The sequence below is a fragment of the Heteronotia binoei genome, chromosome 1, assembly GCF_032191835.1.
Source record: "Heteronotia binoei isolate CCM8104 ecotype False Entrance Well chromosome 1, APGP_CSIRO_Hbin_v1, whole genome shotgun sequence".
NCBI lineage: Eukaryota > Metazoa > Chordata > Lepidosauria > Squamata > Gekkonidae > Heteronotia > Heteronotia binoei.
The window spans coordinates 37,931,485-37,952,909 of NC_083223.1; the positions used below are offsets into that span (position 1 = coordinate 37,931,485).

Below are 21,425 nucleotides of genomic sequence, written 5' to 3' on the forward strand. Positions count from 1 at the left end.
AGAGAGGAGGTGAGCTGAAGGAAATACTGAGAAACACCCATTAATGATAACACTTCTGTCAAGTAGGGTCATTTCGGCCAGATTGGCCAGACCTCACCAAGCACTATAAGCAGGTGCTTGGGCAGTAGTATTAGAGGGGACATGTGAGGCAGTATGTGACTTGAACGTCATGCACTACCTGAAAAGGTTCCAAGGCCCTGTTATTGTGCAGAGCATCCACTTGGAGCAGCAAAAACAACTTGGGCCCATCCTGCATTTGTAAGCTTCAGTTTTCCACATCTCTGTCTCCTGAACTCATAAGATGGCTACTCAGGAGAGAGCGAATTCTTAAATTGTAGGGTTGCCAAGTCCAATTCAAGAAATATCTGGGAACTTTGGGGGTGGAGCCAGGAGACATTGTGGGTGGAGCCAGGAGCAAGGTTGAGGCAAGCATAATTGAACTCCAAAGGGAGTTCTGGCCATCACATTTAAAGGGACTGCACACCTTTTAAATACCTTCAATCCATTGGAAATGAAGAAAAGGGGCACATTCTTTGGGGGCTCATAAAACTGAAACCCCTGGTCCAATCCTTTTGAAACTTGGAGGGTTTTTTGGGGAGTGTCACTGGATGCTATGCTGAAAATTTGGTGCCTCTACCTCAAAAAACAGCCCCTCGGATCAATTCTCCATGATACCCTATATAGGAATCAGTCTCCATGGGGAATAATGGAGCACCCAGCAGACATTTCCTTCCCCCACTTTCTGATGATCCTGAAGGGTGAAGGGCCTCCAAACTGGGGGCTCCCTGGCCTCCAGACTGGGGATTGGCAACCCTATTAAATATTCATGTGCTAAAATAAACTAGTTTCACATCTTGCATACATATAAAATAATTAACCTCTTTGTAGAGTCACTAGCTACTGTCCCTAAATTTAACTGTATTTATGCTGGGGGATATGCTGGGAGGCCCCACCTCTTTGAAACCAGATGTCCCAGACACCACTGACCTTCTGCATGTCCTGAGAGGGGCAGTCCTGTCTACTGCAGGGCAGTTAGGGGCCACCAGCTGATAACTCTCCCCCTGCCTGAATGATTTTGGGACCCCATCCTCAAGTTTTGACTGGGAATCCAGAACCACCGGATGAATTGTAGGGTGTTACTGAACTGGACCAAGAGAAGAAGAATTAGCTGTTAAAGGGGTTCCAGAAGGGGATAATACAAGATCCTATAGTCCAGGGGTGGCCAATGGTAGCTCTCCAGATGTTTTTTGCCTACAACTCTCATCAGCCCCAGCTATTGGCCATGCTTGCTAGGGCTGATGGGAGTTGTAGGCAAAAAAATCTGGAGAGCTACCATTGACCACCCCTGCTTATAGTCTGTGTATACCAGAATCTCAGCAATGATGTCCCCAAAATAAAATTATGAGGAAAGAGAAAGTGGTTGTAAACATGCACAAATAACTTTATTGTAAATAAAATGAAAACACAAAGAACCTACTCTAATCACCTGAGAACTGATACCCAGGCACTGAGCACAGACACACATACACACAAAAGACCTGAGAAAGGGGTGAGGGACAGGGGAACAGGCAAGCATAGGGAAGGAAGGGTGATAGGGAAGGGTTTAGAAGGGTGATACTACCAGATCCAAGGTGGGTGAGGGGCTTGTGTATCTTGGGGAGTCTGTGCAGCAGAAGTCCAAGGTGGCACTGGGGAAGAAAGGGGGAGCCTACAAATCAATTGCAGTGGGAGAATCTGGCACACTTTCCATCATCTTAAGATGGTCTTTTTATAAGGAAGAGACCTATAGCTAGGCATGAGACCACTCTTTCCCATTGGTCCAAGATATGATGTTTGAATCTGACTGGGCAGTTGGAAGGTAACTTCTATCAAAATCTGTCAAAAAGATTAGGAAGGAAATACCTGACATTCCAAGGTGGGGCAATTGTATAGTTTTAGCATATAGATAATGGACCAGGTGTGAATGATGGGTTTAAATGTTCTCTTGATGGCTCATCCTGGGGGGATCCTATGTTAGGCTGCCTTTATCAATGGCTGGATTGGATTAGCAATAGGTAAGGGTTGCCCAGCTGTATATAGCTGGAAATGGTTCAGGTTGCCTTGATGAAGTATCCCTTGGAGCAAGGGATATGATGATTGTATTAGGCATGCCTTGGAGCTGGGGGATGTAAATGCTTTTTGCATTCCAGTGACACCCAGCCTCCCTGCCGGAATGTGCTCGGGACATTGCAGACCAATTGCACACTCTGAAACTTATCCCAGGGATCCCAATTGCACTGAGGCTTGCAAGGAGGTGACCTTTCAAACCGGGGATCCGGTTGAGGCATCTCAAATGAGGAGAGGACAAGGGGCTTGCAGTGGTAATGCTTGGTCAAATGTGGAGATAGACAACTGGTCTAAGTTCAAGCTGACTCACACAAGTGTTTTTAATATGGCAAATTCAGTCAAACAGTCCCCCCCCCAGCAGTGTTACTGTCTTCAGAATGCACGTTTATATTGTAATATACTGTCTTCTGAAATATCTTCAGAATACATGCTGAATCAGAGCCTAGTAAATTGGAAGCCATCACAATACTAGTTCAGTACAGTAGCATCCAGAGAATATGCCACCTTGGCTTGGGAATTGGGTATCTGAAGAACCATCTTTTCCCATATGTTCCTGCCAGGAATTAGGATCACAGAGAGATGCCCTCTTGACTTTCCCACCAATGAAAGACACTTGTTTGGTGGGTACACAAGACAGGGCCTTTTCAGTAGAAGCTCCTCAATGATGAAGCAGTCTCCCCAGGGAGACACGCCTGAGCCCCTCTCACTGTTGATCTTAAGGAGACAGTTGAAGACAGTCTTATTTAGGACTGCCTTTTGGTTGATTTAGGATTTATTATTGGCAGTCCTAATAAGAATATTTCATCTGTGACTTTTATAGGTTTTATCAATTTTGTTTATATTTTTATTATGTTTGATTTATATAATAAGCCACCTGGAATTCTGCTAGTGCTAAAAGCAGCTAACAATTATTTTCAATAAATGAATAATAAAAGCTTGTGCTGCTTTCAGCTATGTAAGAAACAGTAGTGGGAATCAGTCCCTAGCCTGGCAAGTTAGTAAGAAGAATATTCCATTCCCATGGGAAAAGTAAAGACAAACTGTTGGTTAAAAATAAAATAAAAAATCAAATGAATAATTCCAATGAATGTTTCATTCTTTCCACTAATTTGCTCCAGTGGAGCATAACTTTAAACCCAATCTATGCATTCAGAATAAATATTGAGTACAGCTCTCCCGAGACTATCATTTCTAAATGAGACTTACATGATTTTACTACTCGCCCACAAAAAAGGCTACTTGTCCATGGAATGTTGACATGTCGATTCTAACCTAACCTTCTTGGGATGACAGTGGAGGGAGTGGCTGTTGGGTTTTGTAAAAATAGTTTTTATTCTAAGAGATTATCCCCCATCTGCAGTCCCAAGAGGTCTGCCACAGGCTGTTTTGAGGTTGTACCTCAGGTTTTTGGTAGAGACTATCTAGCCCAACCCAAAAAGCAAGCTACAGGATCCATGCACCAGTTTGCCACAGAGAGCTAGGAAGATGCTTGCAGAACAGGTGACTTCAGTTTTGAGTCCATCTGCCCAGTGTAGGATGTTGTTGTTTAATGCAATTTTTATTGTGTGTCAAATAATTCCTGATAAAGGCTGCATATCATGTCAGTAATGGCAATAATGTCTCATTCATCTTGCTCACTTCTTGCTCTGGTTCTTGATGGTATGAGTTAAGATGGAAAATGTGTTTTCCTTTCCTCCTCCAGTTATGCTATCACCACTTCCTTATCATTCCCATAGGAACTTCACTCCTCTTTCTCCTTCACATGAAAGAGAAAGAGGTATCTTTGATTTGCATAGGAAAACAAAAGTAACAAACAGGCACACACACCTTTGATCTGAATGGTAAAGGAGTGTGATGTTGACTTTTCCCCTCTGCATTAAAGCTTCTGTTTGCCTCTTCTGGAGTAAATGTAGCAGTAATTGTATATTTTTCCCCTGCAGGGCATGTTACAGTGGTGATGGTGGTTTGCTTTGAAACAAAAGCAGTGGAAAGGTTCAGCCACCTGAGCACTGTAGACCGGTTCTGAAACAGTAATTTTTGTACAAACCACCATTTTATGATCCACCCTCCAAGCTGCCATTCTGTGTCTGGCTCCAGCCACTGAGCTGCCATTTTGTAACTGGAATCTCCTGAGGCTTATGAAAGCAGTTAGCTCCCAGAAAATAATTAATGTTCTGCCCTCCCCTGATCTAAGATGAGGTCCCTCCTTGTGTTAGTTTATTTAAATTGAAGCCCTAAATCCCTCAGCTGGATTGTCAACTACCTTTTGTATTGAATGATCATACATTATCCTGATCCGTATTGCAATTCACAAAGCAATTAATAAATGGTTTTTCGTTGTCCCTGATTTGGCTTCTGCTCCTTATTAAACTGGATGGTGATCATTCAGTATAGACTGATGACAAAGATAAGATATGGACATCATAAAATAAATAAACCCCTCAGTACTGAATTTGGAAAGACCAAGTACCTTCTTGAAGGCTTGGTATGTATCCTTTCCAACATTCTTTGGAGTTTGCTTCTCTTATACTATTCCAAGCTATTTAAAAGACCTAATAATCCTTCATTATAGCATTTATGCTCACTCAGTTAAATTTCCCCCCTCCACCATATTGGAAGGCCCATTTGCAGGCAAGGCATATTCAGACAGAGTTTGTAAATGTGGATCTGGTCAGCTTGAATCCTTAGAACATATTTTATTGGAGTGTGAAATCTGGTCTAATATGAAAGAAAGACATTTGTTCCTCCCTCTTAATACGTTATGTGAATTTGCCATCTCAAAAAATCATCTAGTTTTCCCTCGTAGATAAGGATTGGAAACCTGCCTTGTCATTGTTGTTGTTCAGTCACACAGTCGAAGCAGTCGCTAAATATTTAGCTGTGGTGATTGCCTGTAAGAGGGTTGCTCTTGATCTATTCTAGACCTTTGGGACAAAAGAACAGTACAATAAGAAGGAGCCACTTGTTTCTGGCCAATGTTTTCAGACCTCTTCTTTACCTTTGAACTCTAAAGTAGTTAAAAGGTTATTAAAATATCAGGTGCACAATGTCTGAACATATCAGACATTGTGTGTCTGATATTTTCTTTCTTGAGAGTGGTGCATTTTTTGTCCTTGAGAATGATGCTGTTTCCGCCCTTATCACCTGGCTGAATCCTCATTTTGGTTTCCTCTTGTTCACTGACACAGCCAGTTTGGTGTAGTGGTTAAGTGCACAGACACTTATATGGGAGAATCGGGTTTGATTCCCCACTCCTCCACTTGCAGCTGCTGGAATGGCCTTGGGTTAGTCATGGTCTCACAGAGCTGTCCTTGAAAGAGCAGTTTCTGTGAGAGCTCTCCCAGCCCTACCTACCTCACAGGGTGTTTGTTGTGAGAGAGGAAGGTAAAGGAGATTGTGAGCCACTCTGAGACTTTGAGATTCAGAGTGAAGGGTGGGGTATAAATCCAATATCATCTTCTCCTTCTTACATCTATTGTAGTCAGCTCTGTATATAATAATATACCCTTTATGCAACAAGAATGAGATGGGATAGAAAGAGGATTGCCCCTCCTGGTATTGGCCTGTGTGTACACTATGGTCTGCCTATCAATCCCTTTATGACCATCTTGTCACTATGAATCTTGGACTTGGGCCAGAAATCAGACTTTTTATGTCACCAGTCCATTGCATTGAAATAGCTTCCCTGAGGCTATTTTACCCCAGCCTTTTAGCTTGTAGAAAAGGCTGTGAATTTTAGCTTTTCAGAGGTTTTTTTGTTGGTTGGATTCTGAGACCATTTGTGGTTGAGTAGAAGTTGGGGGAAGTGACTGTTCTTAACTTTTGAGTTACATAATCATGCAGTGAATGTTGGTGTTTTTAAAATAATTCTTAAGATTGTACAGATTGTCTGTTTTAATTTCTGTTGTCAGCCATCTTGCACTCTTTGGAAGGGCAGGAATAGAAATGTTAGAAATAAATTAACAAGACTCAGCTGACTCCAAACATCCATCTCTAAAAAAGAACAGCCTTCCCAGTATATATCTGTGACTGTCAGGGGATTGGAAAGAGAAGACTCATCAACTCAAAAAACTTGTACAAAGGGAACTCTGTATTCTGTTAGGGTTGTCAGCTCTGGGTTGTAATATAACTGGAGATTGGGGGGAGGGGGTGGAGCCTAAAACGGCACGGTTTGAGGAGGGGAGGTACTTTAATGGGATATAATGAAGAAAGGTTAAAACGCTTGGGGCTCTTTAGCTTGGAGAAATGTCAACTGCGGGGTGACATGATAGAGGTTTACAAGATTATGCATGGGACAGAGAAGGTAGAGAAAGTACTTTTCTCCCTTTCTCACAATACAAGAAGTTGTGGGCACTCAATGAAATTGCTGAGCAGTCAGGTTAGAATGGATAAAAGGAAGTACAGAGAAGGTAGAGAAAGTACTTTTCTCCCTTTCTCACAATACAAGAAGTTGTGGGCACTCAATGAAATTGCTGAGCAGTCAGGTTAGAATGGATAAAAGGAAGTACATCACCAAAAGGGTGATTAACACATGAAATAAGGGGGAGGGACGGTGGCTCAGTGGTAGAGCATCTGCTTGGTAAGCAGAAGGTCCCAAGTTCAATCCCTGGCATCTCTAAGTAAAAAGGGTCCAGGCAATTAGGTGTGAAAACCTCTGTTTGAGACCCTGGAGAGCCACTGCCAGTCTGAGTAGACAATTCTGACTGTGATGGACCAAGGGTCTGATTCAGTATAAGGCAGCTTCATGTGTTCATGTGGAATCCACTGCCACAGGAGGTGGTGGTGGCTTCAAGCATGGTCAACTTCAAGAGGGGATTGGATAAGCATATGAAGCAGAGGTCCATCAGTGGCTATTAGCCACAGTGTATTGTTGGAACTCTCGGCCTGGGGCAAGTGATGCTCTGTATTCTTGTTGCTTGGGAGGGTCAAGAGTGTGAGGGCTTCTGGTGTCCTGGCCCCACTGATGGACCTCTTGATGGCACCTAAACTTTTTGGCCACTATGCGACACAGAGTGTTGGACTGGATGGACCATTGGCCTAATCCAACATGGCTTCTCTTATGTAATGCCATGGAATTCTAAAGTAGCCATTTTCTCCAAGTACACTGATATCTGTCACCTGGAGATCAGCTGTAACAGTGGGAGATCTCCAGCCACCCCCTGGAGATTGGCAATCCTATGTTATGTTGATATTGGTAACCCGTTGAGTTTCTTGTATGTCCTTCGTGTGTAAGAGGGAGTTGTCAAATGTGTGTAAAACACCATCTGCAAGGGTGTGTTCTCAAACGCGGAAGGCTGGGCAATCCTAGTGAACATTTTCATTGGAAAAGAAATGTCTGTTTCTTTCTCTTTTTTAATTTCCTCAAATGCTTGGCTAACTAAATGGAAAACAATTTTACTTGGAACTTCTGTATTGTTCCAGTGCTGTGACATCACTTTCTATCTATGTTTTATGTCACAGAGGACCCCAGATGCTTGGCTTAGCAATTAGATACGATTCTTGCTTGCTTGCTTTCCCGGGTTGCTTCCTACATAGCAGTGCAATATGTGAAACAAGAGCAAAGACTGTGGCATCAAGCAGTCTTTAGTTGTGCTTAACTTGGGGCTCATGCCCTCATCCAAATTTAACTTAAGTCTGTCATGCCAAACTCTGCTATGTTCTTAAACTGGTTTGACATGTGTTGACCACATTTGTTTGGAATTTTTGTTTGTTTGTTTGTTAACTGACACATATTTAAGTTACAGTGTGCATAGCCACATGCAATGCATTATGATGGTTCAGTTTCCAGTGAGGGTTTTCAGTTCACTTCTCTGCTAATGGGATTTTCTTTGCTGCAAGCCAAGTGGCGTTTGGTCACTGCAGGAGCCAGGAAAAAACCTGAAGGGTTCTGAGGAGCAGGTGAGCAATGGCTGATATATCCACAGGTGAAACGGGCAGCTAGTACTTGGTAGATTAAATTGCTGGAAGAATCCTGTGGTGGATGGAATGGAAGTAACAAGTTGCCCCAGTGGAAGAAAAATGGTGATTCTTCACTTGCACACGTTTATCCACTCTGATGCATGCAAGTTGAAAACCATCAATCAGAAAGTTTTAAAGTTCTTTTTTTTTAATTAAAAAAAAAGAGTTCTGCAGGGATTGTGAAACTGAAATTCATTTATTGCGGGGGGGGGGGGGGCGTTTCCTCTGAATAAGAACATGACTTTTGAAAACAAAACCACAGCTTAATACAAAGTTGCCAAATGCATCACAGCAACTCCACCAGTAGCCAAGGGGGCTTCATGGTTAAGAGTGTCCGATTAAAGTTTGGGAGACTCTGGTTTGCATTCCCTTTCTGCCATAGGGCTGCATGACCTTGGTGAGCAGCATGATCTTGGTGGTTGGGGATATTAGGCAACATACCCCTGATGTAACAAATCCTCCAAGAGCTCTTCTTACAGGGCCTACTGTAATCCAGGAGGATTGTCTACATCAGGGATGTGTGATCTAATATGCAAAGGAGTTCCTGCTACAAAAAAAACCCCTGTGGGTGACAGTCTCAACACAATCCATTTTACAGGGATAGCACCTACTTGAATAGGGAATCCTTTGGAATCTGCCAAATAATGGCTGAAGAAAGGGCATTGAATCTGGCCAAGGAAAAGACTGTGCAAATCTGGAGCTAGGAATTGATAGAACAACTTCTGGAATTTTTTAGTTTTCCCCCAAGAGTCAGTGAAAATACTGGACTGTCCAGGTCAGTGATCCCCAGTGTGGGCACCATGATGCCTGCTGGCACCTTTCCTGGCACCTGCCAACTGTTTTTAGAAAGTGATGGGACCAGGTGGGGCTTTTGTTCAGCAAAGCTTATCAAATATTTTAGTGACTGCTCAGATTTTTTAAAAACAATGCTTTTGCAGCAGCTGCCATTTTGTGGCAGGCTCCACCTCTATGGCAACTATTTTTCAGCAAACACTTTGGGCTGTGCCCACCACACTGCCTCAGCATTCCAAATGTGCCCACAGGCTCAAAAAGGCTGGAGACCCCTGGGGAGCCTTGCTAAGCCCAAGCAGCATAAAGCTCGCAGTTTGTTAGTTTTAACATGTTAGTTTTAAATGTTAGTTTTAGTTTTAATTTTGATGGTTTTAATTAGCAAATTATATATATTTTACTGAGATAATGTTTTATATTGTAATTTGTATTTGTTACATGTTGTGAGCCGCTCTGAGCCTGCTTCAGCGGGGAGGGTGGGATATAAATAAAATATATTATTATTATTATTTGGACTTGGAGAATGCAGTGCTGAGCCCAGCCACGATGCAGCAGCCACTGCTGCTGCTTCCTGCTTGGGCTGAGTATTCCCTGCAGTGCAAACGGCATGCTTTGTGCTATTTGTGCTGGGAGGAGATGGTGTCTGGTATTTGATAAAATATGTATCTGGCAACCCTAGACTTGTGGTGAGGGTAAAATAGAGGAAGGGAGAATGATGCTGTAAGCTGCTTTGGGTGTCCATTGAGAAGAAAAGTGATATAAAAAGGTAAAGGTAGTCCCCTGTGCAAGCACCAATTATTTCCAACACTGGAGTGACTTTGCTTTCACATTTTCATGGCAGACTTTTTAATGGGGTGGTTTGCCATTGCCTTTCCCATCCCAGTCATCTACAGTTTACCCCCAGCAAACTGGGTACTCATTGGACCGACCTTGGAAGGATGGTAGGCTGAGTCAACCCTGAGCCAACTACCTGAACCCAGCTTCCACCAGGATTGAACTCAGGTCATGAGCAGAGCTTGGACTGAAGTGAGGGAGAGGAGGGGGAGAGACTTACCACTCTGCACCATGGGGTATATGAATACGTAATGATTTGGTGATATATGAATATTTAGAAACAAACAGTGTTTAACACCTTCTGCAATGGGGTGAACAGCAATTAGCACCAATTCCCCCCTTCCACTCTAGACCCTCATGTTGCCCTTCACACTGTTCCACTAACTGGCTGAAGCACAATTTCAGATGGTATAGAAGGTTACAGTGGGAAGTGGAAGGCAGGAAGAAGACTGCAGATTTATACCCTGCCCTTCTCTCTGAATCAGAGACTCTGAGCGGCTTACAATCTCCTATATCTTCTCACCCTCCTGTGAGGTGGGTGGGGCTGAGAGAGCTCTTACAGCAGCTGCCCTTTCGAGGACAACTGTGAAAGCTATTGCTAACCCAAGGTCGTTCCAGCAGCTGCAAGTGGAGGAGTGGGGAATCAAACCCGATTCTCCCAGATAAGAGTCCACATACTTAACCAGTACACCAAACTGACTCTCCAGTTTGCCGATCTGGCATGGCTCCACTGCTGCTACTTAGGATCCATTCCTGGGTCCTTTATGGATGTCCTTCAGGATTTTGTGGTCTCCCCCTTGTTGGTGAAGCTGTAGATTAAGCACAGCAGCAATGTGGCTTCCATGTGGCAGATTCCCCCACCATTTCTGTGCTCCATTCGCCTGAGTAGTGGCCACCCCTTCCCCTCAGCCACTGAGGCCTTTGTAGTTTTCTGTTTAAATAGTGCTAAATATCATTATTTTGATATGCTGTTGCAACTGTAGGTATATCAACTTCTGAGTTTCCAACTTCCATTTTTAAGAAAAGTCCCTTTGGTTTTCCTTATATCTCTGCCAAGCAAAGAGATAGAGACTTACTTTTAAAAAGAAATGAACTGAGAATTCAGAAAACCTGCTGTGCTGAGGCCATTTCTGCACAGGTTATCTGCCCTGAGTTCAGTGCTTTGGGGGAGCTGATATTTTTTCCCTCTGGCAAATCCACAGCATTTTGATGCTTTTCTCTGACCTTACTCTAACCTGATTGGCTCTGAAATTTTGGGGGAAATTGTAGTAAAGCCTGGGTGGCTGCTTGTTCAGACAGGAAAATTAGGATTTTTCTAGCCCACATGGCAGCCGTTTGCCCTGATCCTGTCTCTGCAGCAGCCCTTCCTCCCCCCCCCCCCTTGCAACTAAGAAACTTTTTTTTATTTTATTTTTTTAAAAAAAAAAATGCTTTCCATCCTTGGTATCCATCCAGGCTTTACTGTGACCTTTCCCAAAACTTCAGAGCAAAGCAGATTTAAGAAAGACTGGAGAAAAGCCAGGGAAACCCACAGAGGCATGCAATTAGGCTTCCCAAATCTCCTGCCTGGGCGGGGGACCCCCGATTTGGAGCCTGCTCCCCCCGCTGGCCAACAATCTGGAAAGCGGGAGGAGGGGAAGGGGGGTGGAATGGCCGCCCTTCCCACCCAGCTCCGATCCCAGCAGCTTCTCTCCTTGCCCTTCCCTTCCCACCCAGCCAGATCACAGCAGCCTTTCTTCTGTTTTCCCAGGTTGCTTCTGGCCCCAATCAGCTGGCTGGCGGGGTGGGGAGGGGAAGCGGGGAAGCCCCAGGACCATGTGCCTTTGCACCTCCGGTGGCAGCAACTGGTGAGTAGGGAGGCCAATCCCCTCTTCAGAGCCGACTAGCCAGAAATGGGGGTGGGAGGAGGGGAAGCCCCAGGACCATGTGCTTTTGCACCTCCTGTGGCAGCAACTCGGAGGCCAATCCCCCCTTCAGAGCCGACTAGCCAGAAATGGGGGGGGGGAGGAGGGGAAGCCCCAGGACCATGCTTTTGCACCTCCTGTGGCAGCAACTCATGAGTAGGGAGGCCAATCCCCTCTTCAGAGCCGACTAGCCAGAAACGGGGGGGGGGAGGAGGGGAAGCCCCAGGACTATGTGCTTTTGCACCTCCTGGGGCAGCAACTCGTGAGTAGGGAGGCCAATCCCCCCTTCAGAGCCGACTAGCCAGAAACGGGGAGGAGGAGAAGCCCCTGGACCATGTGCTTTTGCACCTCCTGTGGCAGCAACTCGTGAGTAGGGAGGCCAATCCCCTCTTCAGAGCCGACTAGCCAGAAACGGGGGGGGGAGGAGGGGAAGCCCCAGGACCATGTGCTTTTGCACCTCCTGTGGCTGCAACTCATGAGTAGCGAGGCCAATCCCCTCTTCAGAGCCGACTAGCCAGAAACGGGGGGGGGGGGGGGCGGAGAGAGGGAAACATCTTCATTATTCCCTATGTAGAGATCGATGGGAAATTGTTCTGGAGGTTTCGGGGGCTCTGGGGGAGCTGTTTTTTTAGGTAGAGGCACCAAATTTTCAATGTAGTATCTAGTGCCTCTCCCCAAAGTACTCCCCAAGTTTCAAAACAATTGGACCAGGGGGTCCAATTCTATGAGCCCCAAAAGAAGGTGCCCCTATCTATTCTTTCCTATGAAAGGAAGACATTTTAAAAAGGTGTGCTGTCCCTTTAAATGTGATGGCCAGAACTCTCTTGGAGTTCAATTATGCTTGTCACACCCTTGTTCCTGGCTCTGCCCCCAATGTCTCCTGGCTCCACCCCCAAAGTCTCCTGGCTCCACCCCCAAAGTCCCCAGATATTTCTTGAATTGGACTTGGCAATGCAATACACCATGATGCTGTAGGGAAGCAGGAGAAAAATCTGCTTCCCAAAAGCATTGAACTTGATAAACCAGGAGGAATCCATAGCTTTCTTTCCCTTTGCTCCTACAAAGCCCCCTTAGTAGGGTCACCAACCTCCATGTGGTACCTGGAGGTCTCTTGCTACTATGATTGATCTCCAGACAACCAAGATCAGTTCCCCTGGAGAAAATGGCTGCTTTAGAGGGTGGGCACTCTGGCATTATACCAGGGTTGCCAGCTCCAAGTTCAGAAATACCTGGAGGTTTGGGTGGTAGACGCCTGAGAAGGGGAGAGACTTGAATGGAGTATAAGGTAGAGTCTACCTTCCAAAGTGGTTGTTTTCTCCAGGTGAACTGATCTCTGTCACCTGGACATCAGTTGTAATAGCAGGAGATCTCCAGCCACCACCTGGAGGTTGGCAACACCACATTATACCTGCTGCAGTCCCTCATTTCCACAAATCCCATCCCCCCTCCCCCCAAAAAAAATCTCCAGGTATTTCCCTATCTAGAGCTGGCAACCCTACCAGTTAGAGATATACCAAAAGAGGATTTGACTGCTAAAGCTTTCTTCTTCTCTTATTCTTATTCTTCTTCCTTCTCCTCCTCCTCCTTCTTGCCAGTGACTGCTTATAAATGTTTTACTTCTTATAAAAATTTGCTGGATTATTTTGGTCTCTGCCTTCATATAACATTTAAACTTGGTTCATGCTTGAAAATAATAATAATAATAATAATAATAATAATAATAATAATAAATTTTATTTGTACCCCGCCCTCCCCCGCCGAAGCAGGCTCAGGGCGGCTAACAACACAGTGACCAATGGTACATTAATAAATAAAACATTAATAAACAACATAGTAACCAATGGTGCATTAATTAAAACCATTACATTAAGAACATTAAATTAAGCATTAACTTAACCTTAAAAACCAGTAGAACATTAATTAAAACAAACTATAACATTATCATTGACGCTATTCTAGTTAGTGCTAATGGCGGATTTTCTTCGTTGTAAAATTGTACTTCAGCTGTTCATAAAAGCTAATTTAAAAAGAGTGGTCTTGCAGGCCCTGCGGAACTGATCAAGGTTCCGCAGGGCCCGCACCTCCTCTGGAAGTTGGTTCCAGAGATATGGGGCCGCAGCCGAGAAGGCCCGTGAGCGGGTGTTCTATAGTTTAACTTCTCTTGGCCCAGGGGTAGTCAGTCTGTTTTTTCCTACTGACCTCAGTGCTCTCTGGGGCTCGTACGGGGAGAGGCGGTCCTTCAGGTAGGCCGGTCCTCGGCCATATAGGGCTTTAAAGGTAATAACCAGCACTTTGTACTGGACCCGGTATACAATCGGCAACCAGTGCAGCTCGCGTAGCCCCGACCGTACATGTTCCCATCTTGGGAGACCAAGCAGCAGCCTGGCCGCCGCGTTCTGCACTAGTTGTAATTTCCGGGTCCGGGTCAAGCAGAGCCTGCTTAACTCTGATAATCTCTAAAAGTGTTGTTTTAAAGGTTTTCCTATTTCCAGGTTGGATATGGAGTAGAAGCTATTTTTAATTTGGAAGAGAATATCTGGTTGTCCTGTCACAATTCAGGAATACCTCTGTTGCCTGATGATGGCAGCCGAGAGCTACATTTAGTTGCCCAAGGAAACATTGGGATAAAGCTGGAGAGGTGAGACCTCATTATGCAGCAGCATGATTGCTGACTGAACTGCCTGTATGGGCAGGCAGTCGGCTGCTGCAGCACAGTCTGCACGGGCTACCAATTGAGTACCGGATCCGTTTCAAGGTTTTAGCTTTAACTTTTAAAGCCTTACGTGGCCTGGGCCCTACATACCTATGGGACCGTCTCTCCACATACAAGCTCCAGAGGTCTCTATGATCGGCCAATCAGCATCTTCTAACCATCCCTGGCCCAAAGGACGTCCAGCTTGCCTCGACCAGGGCCTTTTCGGCAGGCCCTCCCGGATTTACTGCTATTCTGGAGGGCCTGTAAAACGGAGCTGTTCCGCCAGGCTTTTGACTGAGGCAGGCGGGCATCCTCACACCAGCTAATTGGCCTCCCTGCACTGACCGCATCCTGTGTTTCAATCTGTGAAGGATGTATATATCACTGACACTACCTTATTTTATTTCATTTTAATGGTTTTAACTGTTTAAATTTAACATGTAATCCGCCCTGAGCCTGACTTGGGAAAGGCCAGATTAGAAAACAGCATAAATAATGAATGAATGAATGAATGAATGAATGAATGAATGAATGAATGAATGAATGATTGATTGATTGATTAATGGGCTAGCAGTTTAGACCTCTCAAGTAAATTGCACATCCTTTATAGTAGAAGCAGGTTCCTGCAGGTCTCATTTTACCACATTTAAAACTCATGCTTCTAAAACATAATATGCAAAAGAAGAGAGAAAATAATGTTCTCTGACTTCATTATTTATCCCCAGAATGGGGAGTGGGTTTGCTTCTACATACACATTCTTATTCTTATTCTTCTGAATCTTTCTATATACTTAACTAGACTGTTCTTGCTTCAAAGTATAGGTCATTTTTTTGTTTAGGTTTTTTTTTTTAAAAAAATTGCTTCCTTCCCTCATTGTGTAGCCTGGCTGCACAAACGTTTTTGAACTTCAGTGTTGTATGAGCAGGTATTTTTGTGTGACAATTGGTGGTTAATTGAATTGGTGTCAAAGGCTGTAAAGGCTGAAAAAATTTGATTGATTTCAGTCATTACACTTTGTTGGGGCGGGGAAGAAAAACTATTAATTTAGCTGATGTGGATATTAAGCTTTGGCCATGACAGTTTAGGTTAAAGAGCTACCAGTGATATAAAGCTCTCTTTTCTTCTCTCAGGCCTTGATTTCGAGCCCCATCCACGTTGTGCCACTGGGAATAAATCAAGCACGCTTTGGCACAGTTAGCTGTCTCTGTTTAGCAAAGGCCTGGGACTAAACTGACACCAATGTGGTGGGTGAAGAGAAGGAGAGGCAGAAAGTGAGATGGAGATCTCTTCTTCCAGGTCAAAAGAGAGGTCAGTGGTAGGACTGTGGGGTGGAATTTTCTCTGCAGCTAATTGCTCTAGGCCTGACCTGGGAGCAAATGCCTTCAGCCTACTATGCTTTCATTACTTCCTCCTATGTGTTGTATATAATGACTAGGAATTTGTGGTCTTCACAGGCCCTTATCAATTTAATATGGCCTTGTCAAGTTGCTGAATTACGTAGCCTGCAGACTGATAAATTCTTATGTTAAAGAATGTTGTTGGGAATCCCAGTTACTTTAAGTTGCTCTTTGCATTGAAGCACTGCAAAATATTTTCAAAATCATTAGCAAATTAATCCTCACAGTGTTTCTCTGGGGTCAAGACCATTGGTGGGGGGAGGGGGGCTGTCAGCACTTTTCATGAATTAAGAAGTCTGAAGTTGGAACCTAGTCCAGAATCAAGGCTAACCTCTGTGAAAGAAAACAGAGGATGCCTCCATTTTGTGTGCTTCATCTCCAACTCTGATTGAAGCCTGCTGGGTGACCTTGGGCTAGTCAGACCTTGGGCCAGTTCTCTCTGAACTCTCCCAGCCCCACCTACCTCACAAGGTGCCTGTTGTGGGGAGAGGAAAGGAAAGGGATTGTAAGCCACTTTGAAACTCCTTACAGCAGAAAAAAGTGGGGTATAAAAACTTGATGATTCTGATGATGATGACTAGGGTTGTGTGCATGACAAAGTGATAGGAAATACCCAACAGGTTTAATTGTTTTACGTACTGAAAATATTTCTGGACTGTCATTCCCCAACAGGTGGGGCCAGTGTGGTTTACAAAAACATGCTGTGGCATGCCGTCAAAAACAATAAAACCATAAAAAGTGTTACTCCATCAAAACAGAACTGCAGCCCCAGTCCATAGTCTACAGTCACATCATGGTGATAAAATCAAAAGAAAGTCCTTTGAAATGACACTCCTTTCCTTAAATATGGGCAAGAGGGGCAATTTTCACCTCTGCTGCAATCCTGTCCTGCAGCAATGGGGAAGGGGGGAAACCTGGATGAGTTGTCACAGATCAGGTCTCTTCATGGGAGGAAATACCAGGAGACCCTGGTGAGAAGAACGCAAGACTAAGGGTCAAACTAGACATAACATTGTCACATGGTCACCACAGGAATTTGCAGCCATATACCAACTGTAAATTCCCCATGGGAACTCTGTTAAGCAGCACCGTGGGGACCCAGTTGTGGTCAGGACTTTGGCATGGGGGAGGAGGGGCTCCTGCCTTCCGTCCTGCTCTGTTTTTCTGACCTGAAGCAGCACCAGGGGAAGTTATTCGCCTTGTCAGAAGGCTGCACATGCAAGCATTCAGCATATGTGCATCCATTTGATGGGAGAAACAATTTCTCCCCAGGCAATTTCAGCTCCTCCCTCCTCAACACAGCCCTGATCTGAATCAGGCCCCTGTAGCACTTTCCTGTGGCATTCCCGCTGGGAACTCGCAGCTGCAGTACAGCTGCCAGTCCCTGTTGGGAACTTGCATAAAAATGTCATGTCTAGATTGGCCCTAAAGCAGATAATTCCAGATGGATTGCTGAGTTAGTCTGTAGAAACAGAACAGAACAGGAATCCAGCAGCTCCTCAAAAATTTAACTTATTTTAGCATAATCTTTCATGAGTCAGAGTCAGACTAAAGGCAGCTTTCCCATGTATATTCTCTTGGGAGCAAGTCCCATAGAAGTCAGTGGAACTTGTGCCAAAGAAACATGGTTGAGCTACAGTTGCAACTTTTCTTGGTGTAGAAGCATAAACATCTGCACAGACAGATACAGTATGTTGCACCGTATTCTTCACGTGGCATAACTGAAAGGCATGCAGGGACTTGTCTGCCAGGGCTCAAAACTGAAGCAGAAGCAGTCTTCCTTGGAAAAGATGCAGTGATGCAGGTTGTACTCTATTTTCCTTAGCAGAAATTGTGACAACAAAGCACAGCCCAGGATAATGTACATCAACCAGTTGAACAGATCTGTGTGAATCAGTACCATGTGTTTTATGGGTCATGAAAATATCTTGTTGCAGAAGCACTAAAAGAGCTAATTTACTCTTTTTTCATGATTGCCATCAAAAATGTCTTTCCTTTGTGGAAAGGAGTGTTAAAATACTCCCCAGAGGGAAGGATCACTGTTGTGACTAGCATACACATTGCCTGCTTGGGGGATAGCTTTTTAATGGTAGCCATAAGTGCAGGATAGCCACCTGCATTGGCATTAATTTTTCAGAGAGTAAACTGAATGTACAAAAGAATTTAAAAAAAAAATCCCACTCTCTTATAGCAAAATGCAGATAACAGCCCTATTGCTCTACAAAGAAATACAGTAAGTTGAACCATATATCAGGGGCAAATGGGAGTGCTGTAGTGGCTGTGACCTCAGAACTGCAACTTGTGAATGGGCTGTGTGAGATCAGATTAAAGTAAATTAGGGAAGCCTTGTTGTATTTGGGAAGGAACATCACCTAGGATGTGGTTGGTGACAAGATAATCGTCTTGTGAACAGTCAGTCCTGAAGATTGTGGTGTGAGATAAAGTAGCAGATACTGTGGTTAAAAACATGACTGGTGGAAGAACTGTTACTTTTAAAGAGATAGGGGCAGAAGATATGAAAGCCATTAAATTCCTCTCACCTGTGAGATTTTTTTGGTTCATGCTTTGTTAGTAGAGTGGTGGCCACTGGCAGAGTATGGGGGTAGGGTTGCCAGTTCCAGGTTGGGAAACTCGTTGAGATTTGGGGATTTAACATGGGGGGGGGGGACAGGCCCTCAGTGTGGTACAATGCCATAGAGTCTATCCTCCAAAGCATCCATTTTCTCCAAGGGCACTGTTCTCTGTAGTCTGGAGATAAGCTGTAATTCTGGGAGATCCCCAGGTCCCATCAGGAGGTTGACATCCCTATTTGTTAAACTTGATCATTCAGTGTCTACATTAGTTCCAAACAGCCTGATTGTTTGGGTTTTGATTGTGCCTATGCTAACTCTGTGTCTACATGGAGAGTTGACCTTCTGGCATCCGGATCTTCCTCCCATTGCTGTCACCTCTCCCAGCTCTGTGTCATTTGCTTTCATTTCCTCAGAGCATTACAAGAATGTGTTGAATATAGTGTGCAGGGTCACCACTAAGGATCTCTCTGATTGCTCTTTCCTTTTTCTGTGCCTCTTGGGAAATCGTGTTGCTTTTAACCATGCCAGTTGAACAATCCTGTCATTACACCAGTAAATGCCACTAACCAACTTAAAGCACAAGGTGGAGGTGGTCAGTTGAAAAATCAAACAAAAATCTGAAATTTCCCCAAACTACAGTGGCACCAAGACTTTTGTGCACACATTTGTGGAAAGCTAGATACATTTAATGCTGAGCCATTTCACTTCTGTCAGAAGGCAGAATGTCTTACTTAAGGCAATTTGATTTTTACAATACAGTCTCATTCATGTTTACTCAGATGTAAGTCTCATTTTATTCAGTGGAGCTTACTCCCAGATTACTGTTCTTGGTATATTCATTTATTATCCTACTTCCTTACTCAAGACAAATTACAGTTATAAAAAACAGTGCGCTAAATGTCAATATAATATATGTAAGGAACAATGCAATAAAACTGGCTTGCACAATTAAACAATATAATAAAAATAATGTAACATATCCCATAAACTGGATTTCACAATAAAATGAAAGACAGAATAATATACTAATAAACAATGCTTGTGGCTGAAGCGATTATGCTTTATGAAGAAAGTCTACAAAGGCTTGTTTCATGTATTTAATGCCATTTATTTTCTATTGCCCCGTCCCGACATGTCTGGGTCACAAAGCTAATAATGAAAGATTTTAAAATACCCCCCCCAAAACCCCCCACAAAATTAGTTGTGTACCCTACTCCTTTATCCTGATTATTAAATGCAAAGTTGTGCAGAAAGTCTTGCAGCAATTGCAAATAGAGTTGCCATCCTCCATGGGGGGGCTGGAGATCTCTTGGGATTACAGTTAATCACCAGACTACATATCACATTTATTTATTTAAAATGTTTATTCCATTTGTCCTGGGGAAATAATGGCTGCTTTGGAAGGCGGATAGTATGGCATTATACCCTACCAAGGACTCTCCCCTCCCTAAGTCCCACCCTTCGTAGGTTCCATCCTCAAATCTCCAGGTATTTCCACACCTGGATTTGGCAACCCTACTTGCAAAGAGTATTCATGTTCATGAATCCATGATGGAATTCATACCAAATCTGTCCCAACTCCTCTCCCCACACTAGGCTTCCAGTCCCCAGGTGGGGGCAGGGGACCCCCCAGTTTGGAGGGCTCCCCCCCGCTTCAGGGTCATCAGAAAGCGTGGGGGGCAGGAATGTCTGCTGGGCACTCCATTATTCCTTATGAAGATCGATTCCCATAGGGTATAATGGTGAATTGATCTGCAGGTATCTGGGGCTTGGGGGGGCTGTGTTTTTTTTAGATAGGCACACCAAACTTGCAGCATAGCCTCTCCTCAAAATGCTCTCCAAGTTTCAAAAAGATTGGGCCAGGGGGTCCAATTCTATGAGCCCCAAAAGGTGTCCCTATCCTTCATTATTTCCAGTGGAGGGAAAGCGTTTAAAAGGTGTTCAGTCCCTTTAAATGTGATGGCCAGAACTCCCTTTGGAGTTCAATTATGCTTGTCACAACATTGCTCCACCCCAGTGTCTCCTGGCTCCACCCCCAAAGTCCCCAGGTATTTCTTGAATTGGACATGGCAACCCTACCCCACACCCTTGTAATCTTCCTCTTAGGGATCACTGTTATAATTGTCCTTCACATATCTGAAGAAGTGAACTATGACTCATGAAAGTTCTTACAGAAATAAATGTGGTTAGTCTTTCTGGTGCCACTGGATTTTTTGGCCTTGATGGATAGGAGAAAGTAGTGCTATAATTTTGAGGCCCACAGAAAAGCCAGGTAACTGCAAGCCTTTGCTGTTCAAACATGGGCTTGTAGATGGGCCCTTTCAGTGATTTCTTAATGTGGTGATGGGAAGCGACTGGTGCAGCATAACTGAGGCCTTTATAGGTTGAATCCAGGGCCCTTCATGAAGTGCTTTATAAGTCACATGATCAGAGAGCTGACGGTGATGTGTGTTATAAAGCTCCTGACCAGAGACACTGGGGAGGGGGGAGGGGCCTTTGCCAGCCTTGCCACTTGAACTCTTCAAGTGGACAAGGGGCTGTCCTCCTCTTCATATGCTGTGGAAATAGGAAAGTGGCAGTTTCATGTTTCCAAGAAGCAGGAAAAGTGGATTATTCGCCTACTTTTCCTCTTTGTCATAATGGTGAACAAGTGAAGCTGCCCTCTACTGAGTCAAATGATTGATCTCTCTACCTGAATGTTGTCTACTTTGACTGGCCCCAGCTTTCCATGGCATCAAGCAACACCCCCCCCCCAAAAAAAACCCCAAATAATTTCCCAATACCCACTTCCTGAGTTCTTTTTCTAAAGTCATGCCAAGGATTGAACCTGGACACACATGTGTTTTACCACTGAGCCACAGCCTCTCCCTCAGCCTCAAAAAGTAACCTCAAAGCTTATTTATGGAACTATGAGAAAAGGATTTCTTCATTTCTGTGTTAGCTTTGGTTTGCAGTCTCATCGACAGACTTTTTGTTTCCTGCACTTGTTGGCTGTAAACAGTATGTAGGAATACTACATTGGTGTGGTGAGAAAGTGTGATATAGCACAACACTGTATGTCTCTGCAGCATTAAGTGTTATAAAGTCTCTACACGCACATGCTTTTACATGGTCTTCCCCTTCTCAGGCAGAAGATAGGATTATTTAAAGTAGTCATGTTATAATTTA

At 44.2% G+C, this 21,425-nt stretch overlaps 1 protein-coding gene across 1 annotated transcript in view; it reads left to right on the top strand.

The window, feature by feature from the left end:
• The window catches only part of LDAH (lipid droplet associated hydrolase), a 136,525-nt gene that overhangs the window by 104,982 nt on the left and 10,118 nt on the right, over positions 1 to 21,425 (top strand). The gene's annotated exons all lie outside the window — the stretch shown is intronic.